Consider the following 18,957-nt stretch of genomic DNA (forward strand, 5'->3'; position numbering starts at 1 on the left):
CTAGATCTTATCTGGGAAGCTAATGGGCTGAGGGAAGTGCAGGAAGTGTAACTATGGTCAAAACAAGTGAAACTCACAAGAACTGTGTAACTATGGTAACCACTACCTTGTTTACCTCTGAATATAAAAGGTTGGTGCGGCCTGAGCACCAGTGGAAGTCCGTCCTCCTGAGTTGGACTTACCCGCCTGGTCCCCCAACATTCCCAAATTATCTCGTGTCTTTTCTCTTTCATTTGTGTGTGGCTCCTCTTCCAGGTACTGAACCCTGAACCACGTGGGACGTGGAGGGAAACATTTACCAATAGATTTATGCTATTAATTTCTTAATCAGTTCTGTTTCATTTTTCTAGTGTCAGCCCAGTCTCAAGGGAGTGTCTTTAGAAATTCTTGGGGAATTCACTGTACTCTTCAATGTTCATGTTTTAAGACTTGTTTTCCAAGACTAATTGAAATTAGAGAGGTATATGAATTTACATATAATAAATCCAAAAATAATGAAAACGATAGCTATAACTATGTATGGTGCCTGGGTAAACAGGCTTTGATAAGCACACACCCTTAGATGTATGGGGCATGGAAAAAAGAAACAGATTTCTCCCAGTGAGTTACTGTGCCTCTCAGCATTCTTGGTAATTCCATTGTAAAGAAGTTCTCTTAGCTGAACTTAACATTCCCAATGTACCTACAGTCTCTATTTTAAAATTCAGGCTGATGTCTAGGGCAGGCACATTTGGCCTCACCTGTTATGTTATTTATGTTGTCAGAGGGGCAGGGGTTGGGAGGGTAGAGGGTTGGGGGCTAAGTGTAAAAGGTGAAAGGATTAAGCAGTACAAATTGGTAGTTCATAGTAGCTACAGAGATGTAGGCTACAGCATAGGGAATATAGTCAATAATATTGTGATAAATATGTATGGGGCCAGGTGGGTACCTGAAGCAGCAGGGTGGACCACTCCATAAAGAATATGATTTTCTAAGCACTTCGCTATACAGCTGAAACTAATACAGAATAATATTGAATGTAAACTGTAATTGAAAAATTAAATTAAAAGAAAAAAAGACAGTGGTTTTTGTCCCCAAACTTGTTAAGGCCAGTTTTATATATCTTGTTGCAATGACCCAGTTCATTTCAAAATTACACAAACTAGTAGAATAAAGAACAAAAAGAAAAATAGTTGCTTCTTCTATGACATCTAAATTAATTGCTTTGGGAGACCTTCATAAAAAATAAAAAATAAAAAGACACTCTGAAGAACACTCTGACCACCCACTGTAAAGGTGCAATAGTTGAAGTTTAATAATGGGTGTGGTTTATTTAAGGAAGGCAAAAGCCATTTGGTATAGCCATACTTAGAAATGGCCTTGGTGTCACATCGATGTCTAAATAATATACATTTAAGTTAAAATTAAATATTAAATTGTGCATAGTTTATTTTTTATGATTCCTTTCTTTAATGATCTGGCTTAATGTAGTAATTAGGGCCCAGATTTTGATAATTTAGTGCATATAGTAATTAGGGTCTGGCTTCCTTGCTGACTACCTGATGGGATGGGTTACTTTAACCTTTTACCCTTCAGTTCCCTCATGTACTAAACTGGAGGATAATGGTAACTACCTCACAGAACTATTGTGAGGGATATATCTGCTAAAGCTACAGAGTCTAAAAGCGTAGCTGAGCCATAGCACTTCATAATGTGTTATTCTGATTTTTATTATAATCATGATTATATTTGGGATGAGGTGGCAAGGAACTTCCATTTCTACTTTATATACTTCTCCATTGTTCACCACAGATCTCTACTGAAGCTTTAGTAAAAATGAAGTCTGGTTTGATCCTTTTCATTAGCCCATCAGGTTTTCAGCATGAATTTTTCAAGGTTTAAATGTTCTGTTTTTCAGTGTGTGTGTGTGTGTGTGTGTGTGTGTGTGTGTGTGCCCACATGCACATGTGTTAAGGACAGTCAGCAAGTAAATATAACAAAAAGCTTTGTGTGTTCAAATAAAACAATGCCTTCTCTATTTTTAAAAGAAGTGCAACTAAGCAAAGAGCATAACAAGATTTTTTTTATACATAACCCTGATATCCTTCCCACCTCTGCTCCCCTCGCCCCCATTATGCCTAACGTGATACTAGCAGACGATAAACCAAGACCTGGGCACAGGGCGCTCTCCGAGTCTGTGGTCCAGTCTTTAGCAAGTTTTGCTTTTGGGCTTCCTGACCAACCTCTCCTAAGCCAGAACAGAGTGCACACTTTTGTGGTTCTTCACCAAGAACAGCAGATGACACAGCCTAACAACTTGTGTGAGAAATTTCCTCAGCCCAAGTTTTCATTACTCCCAAGACAGTGATCTCTTATCTCAATTTGCTGGGGTTGAGCATTCCCCAGTGTTCCAAAGAATTAATATCTCCCAGTCAAAAACACAAACAGAACAAAATACTTCCATTACCACCCAAATACTTTGGGATTTGAAAATAATATTTATATTTTACACATCATCATTGGTTATTAAACCTGCTAATTGTCAAATCTCTTTTGTTCCCAGTGAAATGAAAGAGGAAAATGATTCAGACAATTCCAGTGTCTTGCAATCCCTGTAAATGCATGTGTACATAGTGCCTCACATTAGACTTTCTCAGTCAAATCCCCTTTCTAACTCTGTATGGTCTTAAACAAATTAACTGATCTCTTTAAACTTCAGTGTCTATAAAATGCAGAAATAATAAAAGCACAGACCTGAAGGCATTACTATGAGGACAAAATAAGAAAACACATACCAAACACTACGTCCAGAGGCCTTTCAACATGAAAATAATTGACAGTGCCAACAGAAAATAGTTGACATACGATGGGCTCCATAAATGTTTATTATTTCTACTAGTACTGAGTGATAAAAATACTTCTGGAGGCTCTGAATATTCCATATAAGTTTTCAGCTCACCACTCTGAGGATGTCATGACCGTAAAGGAGGTAGCCACCACTCCCTGATGAGGGGAGAGGGAGAAAGAGGCAAACTTTAGCTACATCTTGAGTGCCATGAAATTAAAGTAAAAACATTCATAAATCTGAAGCAGTTGCTTCTGTTATCATAATCTTAAAAAGAAACTATAGCTATAACTATGTATGATGCCAGGTGAGGGCTAGACTTACAGGGGGATCGCTTCTTACATTATATAAATGTTTAACCACTATGCTGTACACCTGAAACTAATATACTATCGAATGTTACCTGTAATTGAAAAATCAAAGAATAAAAGAAACTATAGCTTCACTTTCTAAATTCTGATCTACTATCCTGTAACAAAACCTGATGCCGAGTTTAGGATTTTCATGTCCCATCATAGGTGACAATCTAAGGCTTATTCATGCAACAGGGGCCCCAAGACCACCGCAATGACACCTCACACCTATAACTTATGATGCTGCCAACAGGCTGAGTTTGGCAGAAATTTTCTGTCAGCAAAAGTTGAGATTTTATGAATGGTTACGTCTAGCAGCAGTTGGATGTATATGAGTCTGACCTATTAATGCTAATGTGCTTTTTCATTTTAGTATATTTGACATTTTTGCTTTTAGTCGTCTACTCATCCCTCATCTCATCACAGACATATAAAATGAAACCCCAAAGACCCGCACTCACTTTCACCACCAATTCAAAATCATGTCCCGCCAGCTGTTCTCAGTAGCCTAGAAATGCCTGAAGATAGGCTGGAGCTCTACTCTATGCTTTTCATACCTTTTCCCTTCACGCCTCTTTCATGTGTCCAACTGACTCTCATTACTGCCCTTACCTCTCCTACCTACACTTTTCAATGTAAGGCAATTGGTGGAGGAGAGTTATTAAAAATTTCCTTTAAAGACCACTTAGGAGAGATAAAGGTGACAGGTTTTCTTAAGAATCAAATCAAGCTTCCTTTGCCCTGTCACTTCCGGTCAAACAGTGTTGCCATTGTGTTTTCACAGTGAGTTCCCACACTACCCCTTCCCAGTGCAGGTTCCTCTAGCTGGCACTTGACCACAGCACATTATCTAAGAACAAAATCAAGACAAAGAATTTTTCTTCACCTCTTCTGTGTGCTCATGCTGAAAATTGAGACTGCAAGAGGACAATTTAGTTGCTACCTAAATCTGTCTCTCCTAGGTTAGTTCCTTTTGCTCAAATAAATGCTTTCTAAAATGAAAAAAAAAATTGAGACTGCAAATGGTATTCCATTCTGAGGACATATGGATGCAGTGAACAAACTGACCTAGCTCTGCCCCAGCTTCCTCCCACAGGTAGAGGCAGCTCCTGAATTTCCTAATGGGAGGGGCTTAGGATCAACAATCTGATTGGATGGGAATTTAGGAGACTTACCTGGAAGCTGTATTGGAAGTCACTTTTGTTCTTACTTCGATTGTGTATGCTTAATCAGGGCGACCAGTGCAAACAAATAAGGCTGATGGACACTACTGATGAGGCTAAGCATTGGTCCAGCAGCCTTTGGCTCAGCCACTGGGCACAGGGCAGGGTCAAATGTGGAAGAAAAAGTTCCCAACCCTGTTAACACAAACAACCAAGTCCAATGTACTTCCCTTTTTCTTGCTTCGGGTTGATTTGATAGTCTAACCTCTAAGAAAGCAGACTACATATGTTTTTGTGAACCACCTAGCCAAGTGCTTGGCTTCTAGCAGGCTTTTTATAAATATTTGCCAAATGAAACTGCATCAGCATCTCAGCAGAAATCTGCGGCAAATGATTTAACAATATACGTTTGGTAGCTTTAAAGGTTATATAAGCTATATGTGTTCATAGCAGAAAGATTTGAAAATGCTATTAATAGAAAAGAGAAATCATCTTTTAAGATTTAGAAGTTATTCTTCCCAGATTTTTGTTACTACTTTGTAAAATTAGAAGTGATTTTATTTTTCTGTCTAGTCTCTGTATTTTTTGTCTTAAAAATATAGCTAAATATGTATAACTTGCATAGTTTTTAAAACCTATAATTTTTAAAAACAATGTTCTGCCACTTTGGGTGGCTATCCTGCCTGTCTCCATATGCCTATATTTATTTAGAATGTCCCAAAAAATGTAGAGACACTTTAGTAGCTGATAGCTCAATTGATGTTTCTTTCTTTTCAGACAGACTAAGCTTTGAACAAAGGAAATTCATCCTAAAATGCTACTGGAAGTTTGAAAACACAGTTGAAATACAAACACTGCCTGTATAATTATTCAAAGTGTGCATAGTTTTTGAAACCTATAATTTAAAAGATATATATCTTTCTGTCACTTTGGATGGCTCTCCTGACTGTATCCATATACCTGTATTTATACAGGTTGTCCGCCCAAAAATGTATACACACTTTAATAGCTGATAAATCACTTAATTTTCACTCCTTTACAGGTTTAACTGATTTGAAATAAAGGGTGACGCCAGACTAAGTTTTGAACAAATAAAATTTATCCACTAGACTTTGTCATTGGGATACATAAAATATAAAGTTATGGTACAAAACCTGAAACAATAGACAAATTGAGGGCACACAAATACTGAAGGAAATGATTATTGAGGTTTGCAATTCCATTGCTTTACGTTATCAGTAATGCCTGGACCAGAACAGTCATCAGTTTGAAAACAGGCATTGACAAAAAAAAATTCATTTCTGTAGATTCTTTTAAATTTTGAAAATGAACTATCTACACAGTCCTCAGGCCAACACTCTATCCACTGAGCCAAACCGGTCAGGGCAAGGAAATGATTCTTGATGTTTGCAATTCTATTGCTTCACGATATTAGCAGTGTTTGGACCAGAACAGTCATCAGTTTGAAAGCAGGCACTAACAAAACAAAAAAAATTGAGTTCTATAGATTTAAATTTTGAAAATGAACTATATATTATTAAACACTGACTTTATAATCATTCAAAGTGTGTATACATTTTGGGGGAGATACCCTAGATATATATTTGTAGTTGTTTCTATCTCTATTTTTGAAAAACAACCTGCTTTATAAAAGTAATATAAACTGCTTTTCATTTCACTAAATAAAATTCTAGTACACAAGTTTTAATAGTTTCAAAGTATTTCTTGAAGTGGAGATTTTTATTATTAATTATTTTTGGACAATTCTTGGATAACTATAAATAATACCATGGTGAATATCTTATCTATATCACTTTATTTTTCCTATGCATCTTTAAATATATTTTCAACAATAGTTCCTAGAAGTAGAATGTCTAGATGTCTGGATCAAAAGATGGGAAAATTTTAAAGGACAATAATAACCCTTTTACTGAGTGCTTACTATGTGGCGGGTATTTACTAAGTAATAACTCGGCTTTTACAACAACCAATGTGTTATATACTACTACTCTCTCCACTTTACAGATGGAAAGACTAAGTCTCAGGGAGACTGGGGTCTCAAGAGCCCCAGGCAAATCTCAGATGATCAAATTGCCCTGGCCTGTCCTAAACCAATCGATTCTTGTGAGAATGAGTGGGACTTGCACTTCGGGGATGCACTTTCCCGCTCCCCAGAGCTGCCCAACAGGAATGAGCATTATATGGAGACAGGGGCAAGGGAGGGGGGAAGAAACCTTTTCTGTGCATTTAAATTTTGGTAATTTTCAATTTTCACCAACCAATTCAGCATTAACCCCTCATAGCCACATAAAATGGGAAACAGAAAAAAGGGAAAGAAAAAAAAAAAGCCAAACCAATGAGCTTGACTCTTAGATTACAGAACTCCTCTGTATGTTGGAGAGGTGAGTCATGTGACTCAGACTCTAATATGCACTTTTAATCATAAGATGGCAAGTATTGTTTAAAAACAAAACTGGCTTAAGAGAAAGAACATTTGGGAAGGAAGAAAAAATTCATAAAAGACCAGAAAAGATTTCACAAATTATTTCTTACATATACACAATGATAACATGCAGAACTAAAAATAAATTAAGCTGCAATGTGTACAAATTTTCCTGTCCTCCTCTCTCCTCCCACCCTTCTTCTGCTTCCATGTCCCTGGTAAGTTCCCAAGGAGATAAATTCTCCCAAATAACTGTGTCTTCGCATCTTCCACCAACCACACCCCAAAATGGTTCGTTGCTTTAAGGGTTTCCTTGGAGGCTCTTGAACTTAGGGCCAGCATGTGAGCTATTTAAAAAGCCACAGCTCACCCTAACCGGTTTGGCTCAGTGGATAGAGCATCGGCCTGCGGACTGAAGGGTCCCAGGTTCGATTCCGGTCAAGGGCATGTACCTTGGTTGCGGGCACATCCCCAGTAGAGGGTGTGTAGGAGGCAGCTGATCGATGTTTATCTCTCATCGATGTTTATAACTCTCTATTCCTCTCCCTTCCTCTCTGTAAAAAATCAATAAAATATATATATTTTTTAAAAGCAACAGCTCTGGGATTGGCTAAACAGATTGTAGCCTCCAGGATATGCCTCGGGAGTCTGTTCTGCCATCTGCATCCAGACCTCTAGAGGATTAAGTACTAATATTTTAGCCCAAAAACAGTAACAGAAGTTTGTCTGGTCTGAAGATTCTGTCATCAGGATTACAAACTGACCTGGCCCATTTCCCAATCTAACAATGGTTGGAAGACTCAAATATTAACAACCATTCAAAATGTTAATTCAAAATGAATTAACAATTTCATTCAATATATGCCAAGAATGTGTCAACTCACATTGAACCTCCTGGGTTTTATAAGCAATTGGCTTGGCTTTGAACCACTATTATCCTTCCTGTATGAAAAAACTCAGAGAAGATATAAATGCCCTAGGTGCCCAATCAAAAGGATGTTACTACCAATGAGTACCTTCCCTCCTAGAGTTGTAGATATATTGATCAAAAGTTTTAAATTTGGGTGCACTAAGAATACATAAAATGCGTTGGGCAATTGGCAAAGAATTGTCCATTAAGCACAGCCATGAAAGAGAATGTATTGATTCCTTCTAACATTTCACCTCCTCTCATAACTAATTGGTTTGTTTCAGAGAAGAGGCAGGATGAAATGTGTTGAGAAATGTGACAGTTCATCACAGCAGACAGAGGTGAGCATCAGGATCAGATAAGCCCATGTTAGATCCCAACCCAGCATCTACAATCTCTATGATTTTGGCTCTGTTACTTACTCTGGCTCTCAGAATTCCCTTCCGAGAAAAAAGGACAAAACCTCTGTCAAAGGCCTAGTGTCAGGACTCAATGAGACCCTATGGGAGTGCTGCCCAACACTGAGTAGTGCTGATTACTTAATTCTCTTTCCTATTAAAAAACAAAAGGGAGGAAGGAGAGGCTGTCACACTTTGTCTTCTTTTGCTTTCACTATTTTTTTCTTTATTAAGTTTTATTCTTTCACCCTAGCCCACCCCAAAAACTGAGGAAGGAGGCAGGTTTATCTATCTTTGTGTCTGACAAGATTTGCCCACTGACTTGACTGGACCTCAGCATGATAGATAGATAGATAAATAGATAGATAGATAGATAGATAGATAGATAGATAGATAGATAGATAGATAAATATGTATACAGATATCAGTATCATTATATAGTTATATAGTTATATTTCTCCACAAATGATAGGTCAGGACATTGTCAGTCAAAATCCAAGTGCAAGATGGGATTCGCTGAGTTCCTAGATGCCCCACCAAATGGAACTTGAGTTTCCTGTTGAGATGCCGCCAGCCTGGAATATCTGGATGCTCTAGTGATTCAAGCAACCCAGTCACAGGAATCAACACCTGCCCACCAGCCTCAGGCAGGCTAAATTCTGCCTGGTTCAAATTAGAATCTGCCCACTGAGTCAACAGAAATAACACCATGGGACAGAAAATTTCCAGCTTATATACTTACCTTACTGGTAGGTGGTAGCCATTCTCAGTGCTATGTGTGAAGCTGTAACTGGGAACCATCTCAAGTGTGGGACCAGAATGGGAGCACATACTTTAAATGGCACTGACCTGGGGGTGGACTTCGATGATAGAAAGAAAAAATGGTCAATAGCCTGGGCAAGCAGAATAAAGGCAATTAAAATGTCAGAGAATGTAACCTAGTCCTCTAACTATTACTAATGCTGCCCTGGTTCCTCATGTAAACCTGTATTTTATATTATTCCCTTCAGACTAATAGGTACACAACAGTGGGTTTGTGGGATAGAAAGAGTCTGTTGAAAAGCCCAACCAGCCAGGCAGACCATCTGTCAGCATGATTAATATGCTGGTTAACATTCAGCTGTACTTTCCTTAGCATGGCAAATGCATCCAATACATCACCTCTGTTCGGCTACTGCATGGCTAGGCCAAGATCAGCAATGCACCTTGATCTCTGATGGCACTCTGGAGCTCTTCAGCTCTCTGAACCTCTGCTAGGCAAGGAAGTTGGTAGCAGCAGCAGTAGCTGCAACACCAGCAATCATGGCTGGGGCTGTTCCATGAACTCACCTTTACATAAATAAGTTCTTAAAATGGAAAGGCTATTTCATTAAAATCAATTCAGCATGAATATACTGAATGCTGAAAGTCAGCATTATATACTAGTATTGAGAAGTGGGAGAAGTGGGTTCCAATTCTGCCTCTACTATAGACAAACAATGTAATCTTGGGGAAGTTACTCAACCTCTCTAAGTCTTAAGGGCTTCATTTTAAAAAATATTGCTATTAAATAAAATAATGTAGACTGAGCAGTTAGCACACAGTTTGGCACATAAGAAAGTCTCAATAAAGAATAATCATTATTCTAAAAGCACTGGATGAATCCTGGGGAGAGGGGGCGTAGATCTATAGGATATAAGACTGTGCCTCAGTCCTCAAGGACTTTAGAGGAGGATTCCAAAGATGGATAGAATTTAAAGAGATGGTGATGAGAGGAAAGGGCACCTTGGGTGGCGAAAATAGCACAAACAAAGGGCAGCATTATTCACAGTGACCAAGACATGAAACAACTAATATCCTTCACTATATGATTGGATGAAGAAGATGTGATGCATATAAACAATAGAATATTAATCCGCCATAAGAAAAGATAAAATGTGATCATTTGAGATAACATGGATGGATCTTAAGAATATCATGTTAAGTAAAATAAGCCAGACAGAAAAGGTTAAGAACCACATATACCATATTATGTGGTATATGAAACGGAAAGCAACAAATGAGTAAACAAGCCCTAGCTGGTTTGGCTCAATGGACAGAGTGCTGGCCTGTGGACTAAAGGGTCCTGGGTTCAATTCTGGTCAAGGGCACATGCTCAGATTTCGGGCTCGATCCCCAATAGGGGGCATGCATGAGGCAGCCTATCAATGATTCTCTCTCATCATTGATGTTTCTGTCTCTCCCTCTCTGTTCCTCTCTGAAATCAATAAAAAAATATATATTTTAAAAAATGAACAAACAAGAAAAACAAACAAAAACTCATAGACACAGACAAGAGTTTGGTGGTTATCAGAGGAAAGGTAAATGGGCATGGTAAAGGGTAAAGGGATTCAAATATATGGTGACAGAAGAATATTTGACTTTGGGTGGTGGGCACACAATGCAATATACAGATGATGTATCATAGAAATGTATGTATCATAGTGATTTATCACTTGAAACCTATAGAGTATATTAACCATTGTCACCCCAATAAATTTAATTTTTTAAAAAGGCATGTGAAGTAATGATTGAGCAACACAGGTAGACTTGTGAAGCTGGCATGTGAATATGGATATGGCCAGAAAGCGGGGTTGGGGGAGGGGGGAAACTGAAGTCTGATTAGAAAGCTTTGGGTTCCACATTAAGGAATGGGGCTTTATTCTGTACATAGTGGAAAGCCATCAACCATTTCAGGATAAAGGAATTACTTGCCTAGAGGAGATCAGAGAGAGAATTTTTCTTTGGCTCGCCCTGTATGTGTTAAGAATAACTATGTAATTGAATAGGTTTGCCTACAACACAGCAAGGAAGTTCCCCAGAGGGAGAAACTCTGACCTCCATAAATAACAGCTGTAGTGTCCAATCCTATTTTGGTGCCTTTTGAAAGTTTTGTTAGCAAATAGGTGAAATCCTGAGGGAAAGTAGAGTTGCAGGTGACATTCATTAATACTAACAATTGCCCTAAACCACCAGACAAAACCAAGGCAGGTCCCCACAGCCCAAGTCAAGCAGCAAATTGAGAAAGTAATGTGAGCAATTCGGACCAAGAGTAAGTCACTTAGTCCTTACAGTTCATATCTGATGAGGAATTTGTCAACCCACTGCCTGGTAAAGCCAGTCCCAGTAGCAATCACTGGCATAAAGTGTGAACTTACTCCACCCTGAGCATAGTGGTAATCAGAGGTAGGGAAGCAGAGAGGGTAGTTAAGACTTGCAGTGCCTGGGATTCTAGGTGGGGGCAGTGAGGATGGTTCTAGTGGGAACACCTATCAGAGCAGCCAAGGTTGCAAAAGCACTTCCCCTTCTCAGAAGTCTCTGCCCCAACCAAGAACACACTACAGAATATTCACAACGATTTAGGAGAAAAGATGAGCTGCTGTACTCTGTTCCAGTCTTAGGAGAGTGTAACACTTGGAACCAGTTATAAACTCCTAGCAAGGGGAGGACTATAGCTACACAGGTCTCTGTATAATCATTACTTAATGCTAATGTACGTGATTACAGTGATACAGCAGATTTCTTGGGATGTCTGCTCAGCTTTCAGAACATTTTATTTCTCCCAGAACTACATTGACTACCTGTATTAATTTGCTAGGGCTGCCATAACAAAACACCACAAACTAGATGGCTTAAACAACAGAAATTTATAATCTCACAGTTCTAGAAGCTAAAAGTCAAAGATTAAAGTATCAGCAGGATTGGTTCTTCATGAAGCCTCTCTCCTTGGCTTGTAGATGGCCACCTTCTTGGTACGTCCTCAAATGTTCTTTCCTTGGTGCACATGTGCCCCTGGTTTCTCACTGTGTGTCCAAATCTCCTCTCCTTATAAGATCACCAATGGAATCAGATTAGAGCCCACCACACTAACCTCATTTTACATTAAGTATCTCCTTAAAGACCCTAAAGAGAATCATATTCTGACGTGTTGGTGCTTATGACATCAGCATAAGAATTTTCGGTCTGATATCATGCATCCCATAGCACCACCTATGCTGGTAGTTCTTTTTACCAAGTAACTCTCACCCTACCTTGAGGTATAGTTTATTAAATGAAGGTGAACCCTTGTACCAAGAGAAACATAACAGAATCTTCTTCCTGGGAATTTGGAATTGGGATTAAGAGATGATCAGTCCCTTTGATATCCTGCTCTAAGGAGCTCTAAATAAGGAGTTTCACACATGCCAGGTGAACCATACAGAGCAGGTGACCAGGAGTTTAAAAATGAAAAGCTGAGCTCAGAAAAAAAATTGATCTTTAGAGTGTCTTGGAGGTTCCTGTTCCAGTACCTCAAGAGAACCTTTGGCCCTCATGTTCTGTGAGATCCATCTTATGGTTAAGGGAGGCAACCACAGGTGGTGGTGGTGGTGGTGGTGGTGGTGGTCCTGGAGTTGGGAAGGATGGTGATGTCAATCAAGACAATCCCAGATTTTACTGCTGAATGGCAGCTCCTTCCCCTCAGGATAACCAGATTAATCACCTGCCTTTTCTCTAGCTCATGAATCCCTGGGACAAAGACTTCATAACATTTCTCAGGAGATCCTTCAAGCATTTCGCCACCCTACTCTATAAGCTTTCATTCTTCCCAATATCCAATCACATCTCATTTGTCTTCATTTAAGCTCATCTATGTTGGCTAATGTCTTCACTCACAGAGAGAAAACTGCTTTACCTTCTCAACATGAAAATACATCCTTGAAGAGTAACTAACCAAAATTCTTCCCCTTCTCCAGGCTGAGCAACTCAAATTCTTTCAGCCTTTTCTCAGAAGAAACCGTTTTTGTTCATTTAAGTTCTGGGTGCTTCTTAGCTTTTTCATATCCCTTTTAAGGGTCCCTGACCACATCTGGACTCTCCTATAAAGAAGGTCAAACCAAAGCTGAGTGCAGTGGAAAAATTACTTACTGACGCTGTGTGACATGTTCTTCATGTTGCATTTCAACTTTCTGCTGCCTTTCCCTCCTCCACAACAATAACACCCACACTAGCTACTGACATTCATCTTATATATAATATGACACCCTGGTCTTCTATTGTTATATCTAAACTAAGTCTGTTTTTGTCCTTAGTTTGCTTTGTTCCTTTTTTTACTAGAAGGTGTTTCATTTAGGTCTTTCATTTCCTCTTTCATCTTTCTTTTGAAGACCAGAACATTTAGACCAAAAATAAAAAGGGGGGATAGATTACATCACCTCAGAGTGGTAAACTGACAGCTATGGACCAATTATTGCCCATAGATGTGTTTTCTGTGGCTGGATATTTTTAAGTGTGTTTAAGACTGTAATACCTTTACACCAGGGTGACATGCACTCTCCAATTGCCACAAACCTCATCTCTGCCTTTTGTCCTAAGTTATTTTTCTAGGCCTCTAATAGCATTTGAGGTTAAACTCCCAAATCTAAGCAACTCTTATGAAACAGAAGGTGGGAGCTGGAGAATTGAAATGACTTCCCATGGTCACAGAGCTACTTAAAGGAGAGCTGGAACCTCAACCTAGAGTTCCTCACTTCCCACTCTAGTCTAGTCCTTCCATCAGCATGTTTATCAGCTCATTATAATGGCCAGGAAAAAGAGGAGTAAAGTAATGAAGCGTTTGGGGTATTTTTCAACTGATTTTTAGTGACAACCAAAGAGGTGCGGATCATTCTGAGATAATGAGCAGAAAAAGCTCAATCACTTTTGAAACTTTATTTTTGACAAGAGGCCCAACCTCGGACCATTCCTATCACCCTTGCCACACAAAGGCCCAGAGTTCTATTTCCATCTCTGAATAACCCCTCCTTACCTGGAGGTCCTAGAGGACCTTAAACGTGCTGAGTTGTTTCAGGTCTTATATTTAGGTCATTGATCCATTTTGAGTTAATTTTTGTGTATGGTGACAAATAGCAGTCTAGTTTCATGTTTCGTATGTGGTTTTCCAAATTTCCCAACACCATTTATTTAAAAAAAAATATCACACTCCCCCCCGCCCAACCAAAAAACTGTGCTGAGTTTTTAACAAATCATAATGGATTTAACATACATCTCACGGGCCTAGAGACACTGCTTTACTGTCACTGTAGAGGAAGAATCACTTCCAGAGCTTAGGTAATTAAGTCAGCTGAAGCTTAGAGGGCTTGCATCTGAAACATAATTCCTATGACACTTGCAGAAAAAAAAAATGGGTTAACTAGAGAAAGCCAGCCACCCCGCTGTGGATGGAAAGTTTGCTTGCAATTCCTAGGTTTGCTCTCCCTGACATGTCTATTGGGATTGCTAATGACCAGCAACCACATGCCTCGTGAAAGGAGGCACTAATGCTCTAATGATACCAATTATACAACCGAACACTAAACAAACCGGGAGAGAGGGAAGACCAGATGAGTGATCGATAGAGGTAATTAGATTGCCCCTCTACAATATAGAAATGATTTCCATATTCCATACTATCCCGCTGCTCGTTCTGTAGATGGCATTAGCCAACCCAAAGGAATCCAAATTAAAAGAGACAGAACAATGAAGAAGGAAGAGGTGAGTGAGCTTTTTAATCATTCTGCCTGTATCAGATATAAAAAACTCTATCCTTCACATACAACTGTGGCATAATCTCTCACGTTATTTTAGAACAGATTTTATACACCAGAGCAATTGCTTTTACTAGCTATGAGAATCTCAGACCCAGAATCAGAAAAACAGGCTGTTTTACAGTAATTATTTTCCTTGATACTGTATTTAAAGTAATAATAAGTATTCAGCAAGCTAGAGTCATTTGAACTGATTCTAACCAGAAAGAAAAACCAGTGGGTGGAAGATTTATGAATTTGTTAACAGGTCTAGAAATAGCCTGGGAGTAAGAAGAGCTGCAATCTACAAAATGTTTGTATTTTAAGTGCACAGTTCTTCTGTACCAAGGATGAGAACCAAAGCCATGGTTGGGGGGCCCTTTTTCACTCCCTGCCAAAAAATCCTGCTTACATTCAAGAAGAATTTGCTACACACTTCCTCTGAAGTATATATTCTTGCTTTTAACTCATTCTCTTTCTTTGATCACTGTGTTAGGCTAAGTCTGCCTGGCTCTCATGTTTTTGTGGTGAGGAGTGTGCTTTGGGGTCGGAGAACGTGGGTTGGCAGCTCTTCTGCCTCTAGCCATTTGCTCTTGGACAAGCTACTGGAGCTGTCTGTGCCCCACTTCCCTCAGTTTTAAAATTGGATTATAATAAAACATACCTCATAGCATCTGCATAAAAATTAAGTGAGTACTTGGAAGAGTGACGGCCCTAGTGTATGTATTCAACAAATGAAACCTATCATTATTATTAGAGATGCCAATAATAAAATGAAATAAAATGAAAAATGAAATAAAATAATGATTTTGAGATTTCTTGTTTTCATCTCTATGAATCCTGAAAGTATCTAAAACTTCAAAAGCTACTACATTTAAAGATTCAAAAAATAAATTTTTGATGGCAAATTTCTGGGCACTTTGTTGCCAAGGGCAGAAGCATCAAGATACTTTCTTATTCATTAAGTGATTTATGAATTGGCAAATTCCATGTTGTTAAAAATGACAGTTTAACAAAGACATCCTGTTCACTGGGTCAAGAATACACTGTGCATGTAAATTTTAAAGTAGAAATGGATTCCTAATACTCATAAGGCAAGTATTGTCCAAGCGTCAACTATGTATGTAGAATTGTGCTAGAAACAAAGAAAGATAGAAGCAAAACATAACTTATGCTTAATAGTCTCCCAAGGAGGTTAAAGCCAAGATATACACTTTTGTCCAGTTTAAGAATTCACCTTCTTCTTTTTACCTATATTAAATAACCTACTACTGGTCTTACCTCTGGTCTTAATCCCTTTCAGTTCAATCTCCATGGGGCTCAGATCAAATCATTTTTCTGTCTAAAATTCTTTCTTCAGAAGAAAATTCCACCTCCTCTAGCATTGGTTTGAAGATCCTTCACCATCTAACTGATTCTATCTTCCTTGCTCACCTCAACCCTCCATTATCAGCATATACTCTAGTCAAGTTCCCCATTGTTTCTTGAACATGGTTTGTCCTCACTCTGTACCTGCTGGGTACTCCACTTGGCATACAGTTCTCCTCTTAAACTAGCAAACTTCTGCTCAGGGTTTAAGATGGAGTACCTAATAGGGTAAAATGCTCTGGGAAAATTATGCTTCACCCAGACACTCTGCATATTAATTATGAGCTTAGATAGCCATAGCTTTCACCATCAGAGGTGAATATGCTTTCACAGTCATGTCGGGTCTTCAATAGTGGGATATATCTCTTTCCTCTCATAGCCCCTATAATTATCATAATGTCTGCCATGAGTTGAATGATCGATAAGCATTTATTGCATAACTGAATGCAGAAAGTCAATTATAACTTATATATTACATACATATAGTAAATCACATTGCAAAATACCATATGGATTACAAGATGCTTCCTGCTACATTATCTCAGTGAAATAGTACAAAGCAATTTGTGACCTATTAAATAGTTAACTGATAAGTTATAAAACTTAGCAGCAGCATTCAGGAAATGTTGAAAAGATTTGAGAAAAGAGATAAACAGTAAGGATTTTTTATTTATTTACCCTCCCCCGAGAGTATTTTCCCATTGATTTTTAGAGAGAGTGGAAGAGAGAGGGAAAGGCAGAGAGAAATATCGATGTGAGAGAAATACATTGATTGGTTGCCTCCTGCAAGAGCCCTGACCAGGGCCCGGGTGGGGAGGAGCCTGCAACTGAGGTACGTGCCCTTGACCAGAATCAAACCCAGGACCCTTTGGTCTGTAGGCTGATACTCTATCCATTGAGCCAAACCGGCTAGGGCAGGATTTAAAGGGTGACAGTGAAACAGAGATGTTTTGTGATGCCAGACCTAACAAATCTAGATCTAGTTTGGCAAAGGAGTAACTGTCTACATCAGCAACCTTATAGGCTTACTTCCCTACGCTTTCCAAATGAATCCATATCTTCTTTGGTTCAATGTTTTTCCATTAAGAGGTTGAAAACTGCTCTGATAATAATACAGGAATGGGCTCAGGTTATAGCTGAGTGTGGCCGAGTGGTTCCATTAAAGTCAACCACAGCCACTAGGCATGACTGGTTTAGAAGCACTGCAGTTATATTGATCATGAAACAATCTGTATTGATTAGTAAGATAGCCTGCCAGGAATCATTACTGACCAGGTTACATCCCTTCATTTCTATATGTACAATACAACTTTATTTTGGGCTGACAATACCAGCTTTATAGGTTTCTTATTTTTCTTGTAAGACAGATAAATACATGTCATTGTATTTTTCGTTGTTGTAAAAAATGAAATTCTAATTTTTGTACTATGCTTAGTTGCAAATATTTTCCCATTCCATTTAAACGTTCCCCAAACCCTCTATTTCTTTCTATTATCCTAACCCCAGAATATGCACATTATGCAAAATAGTAGGCCAAGGATGTGGTTGTGAAAAACAAAAATTTATCACTTCTCAATATTTGTACAGTTGAAAACAACAGGACATTTTTATTTTTCAGTAGAGGATTCTAATGAATCAGATAACCTATTGATATGTGAATGCTCTGGTCCTAGAAAATGAATTTCCTAAAATGAAGACATCGTATTTCATTACACATTTTCCAGCATCACTCTCCATAAATATGTTGATATATTCTAACAGCATGTTAGGGAGGGCATATAATGTAGTGGTTAGGGTCAGCTGTGTGGCTTTAAACAAGTTGCATAATCTCTCTAATCCCCTTATCTAATCAATAAAATGAGAATAATCTATATGTATAAAACCCTAATATGCAAATAGACCGAACAACCGAACAACTGAACAACCGGTCACTTTGAGTGTGCTGACCACCAGGGGGCATGCATGGAACATGGCGGGCATTGGCCAAGGCAGGATGGTGGAGCAGGTGAGCGGGGGCTCCAGACCAAGGCAGGGCACCGGTCACTGTCATCAGGGCGAACCTCTGGTGACTACTGAAAATTCTTTGCTCCTGCGTGCCACAGTCCTGCCCAGTGCTCGCACCTGCTGCCGGCGCCAGCCCTGCTCACACCTGATGCCAGTGCTGGAGCTGCCGCTCGCACCCACTGCTGGCACCCAGTGTCGGTCCCAATCGCTTGGTGCTGTCAGCGGTTGTGAGCGGTGGTTGCCAGCCCAATTGCCCCTAAGGGCTTCTCCACCTCCCCCTGCTCCTGAGGGGCAATCAGAGCTGGCAGCTGCCGCTCGCACCCGCTGCCAGCGATGGCCCCACTCATACCCGCAGCCAGTGCCGGAGCTGCTGCTCGCACCCGCTGCTGACACCCAGCGCCAGTCCCAATTGCTTGGCGCTGTAAGCGGGTGCGAGCGGTGGCTGCTGGCCCAATCGCCCCTAAGGGCTTCTCCACCTCCCCCTGCTCCTGAGAGGCAATTGAGGCAGCAGCCACCACTCACACCCACTGACGCGGCGCCCTGCTCGCACCTGCTGCTGGAGCAGGCCCCAATCACTCCGCGCCATCAGCGGGTGCAAGTGGGGCCGGCACCGTCAGCACGTGGGAGTGGTGGTGGCGGGAGTGAGGCTGCCCGCAGACAGGGGACTGGGGGCCGTAGCAGGAGGGGCCGGATGGGGGCACAGAGGATGGGCCGAGACCTGCCCCTGTGCCTACTGCAGCCTTGCGGCCCATAGTTCCATTCAAGGTGCATGAATTCATGCACTGGACCCCTCCCTGTATATGTTACCCTATATAATAAAAGCCTAATATACAAATCAACTGAATGGCAGAATGATCAGTGGAATGACTGGTCGCTATGATGCGCACTGACCACCAGGGGGCAGACACTCAATGCAGGAGCTGCCCCCAGCCCA

At 39.9% G+C, this 18,957-nt stretch overlaps 1 protein-coding gene and 1 long non-coding RNA gene across 4 annotated transcripts in view; both read right to left on the minus strand.

Moving 5' to 3' along the window:
• Nucleotides 1–18,957, minus strand: part of KCTD16 (potassium channel tetramerization domain containing 16) — a 241,898-nt gene that overhangs the window by 131,247 nt on the left and 91,694 nt on the right. The window lies entirely within an intron of this gene.
• Nucleotides 8,875–18,957, minus strand: part of LOC106724732 — a 56,885-nt gene continuing 46,802 nt past the window's right edge. Inside the window, exon 3 of the long non-coding RNA XR_001360569.1 lies at nt 8,875–8,951. This is a non-coding gene — a long non-coding RNA (uncharacterized LOC106724732). The remainder of the gene's footprint in view (nt 8,952–18,957) is intronic.

This window comes from Myotis brandtii, unplaced genomic scaffold (assembly GCF_000412655.1).
Source record: "Myotis brandtii unplaced genomic scaffold, ASM41265v1 scaffold95, whole genome shotgun sequence".
Classification (NCBI taxonomy): domain Eukaryota; kingdom Metazoa; phylum Chordata; class Mammalia; order Chiroptera; family Vespertilionidae; genus Myotis; species Myotis brandtii.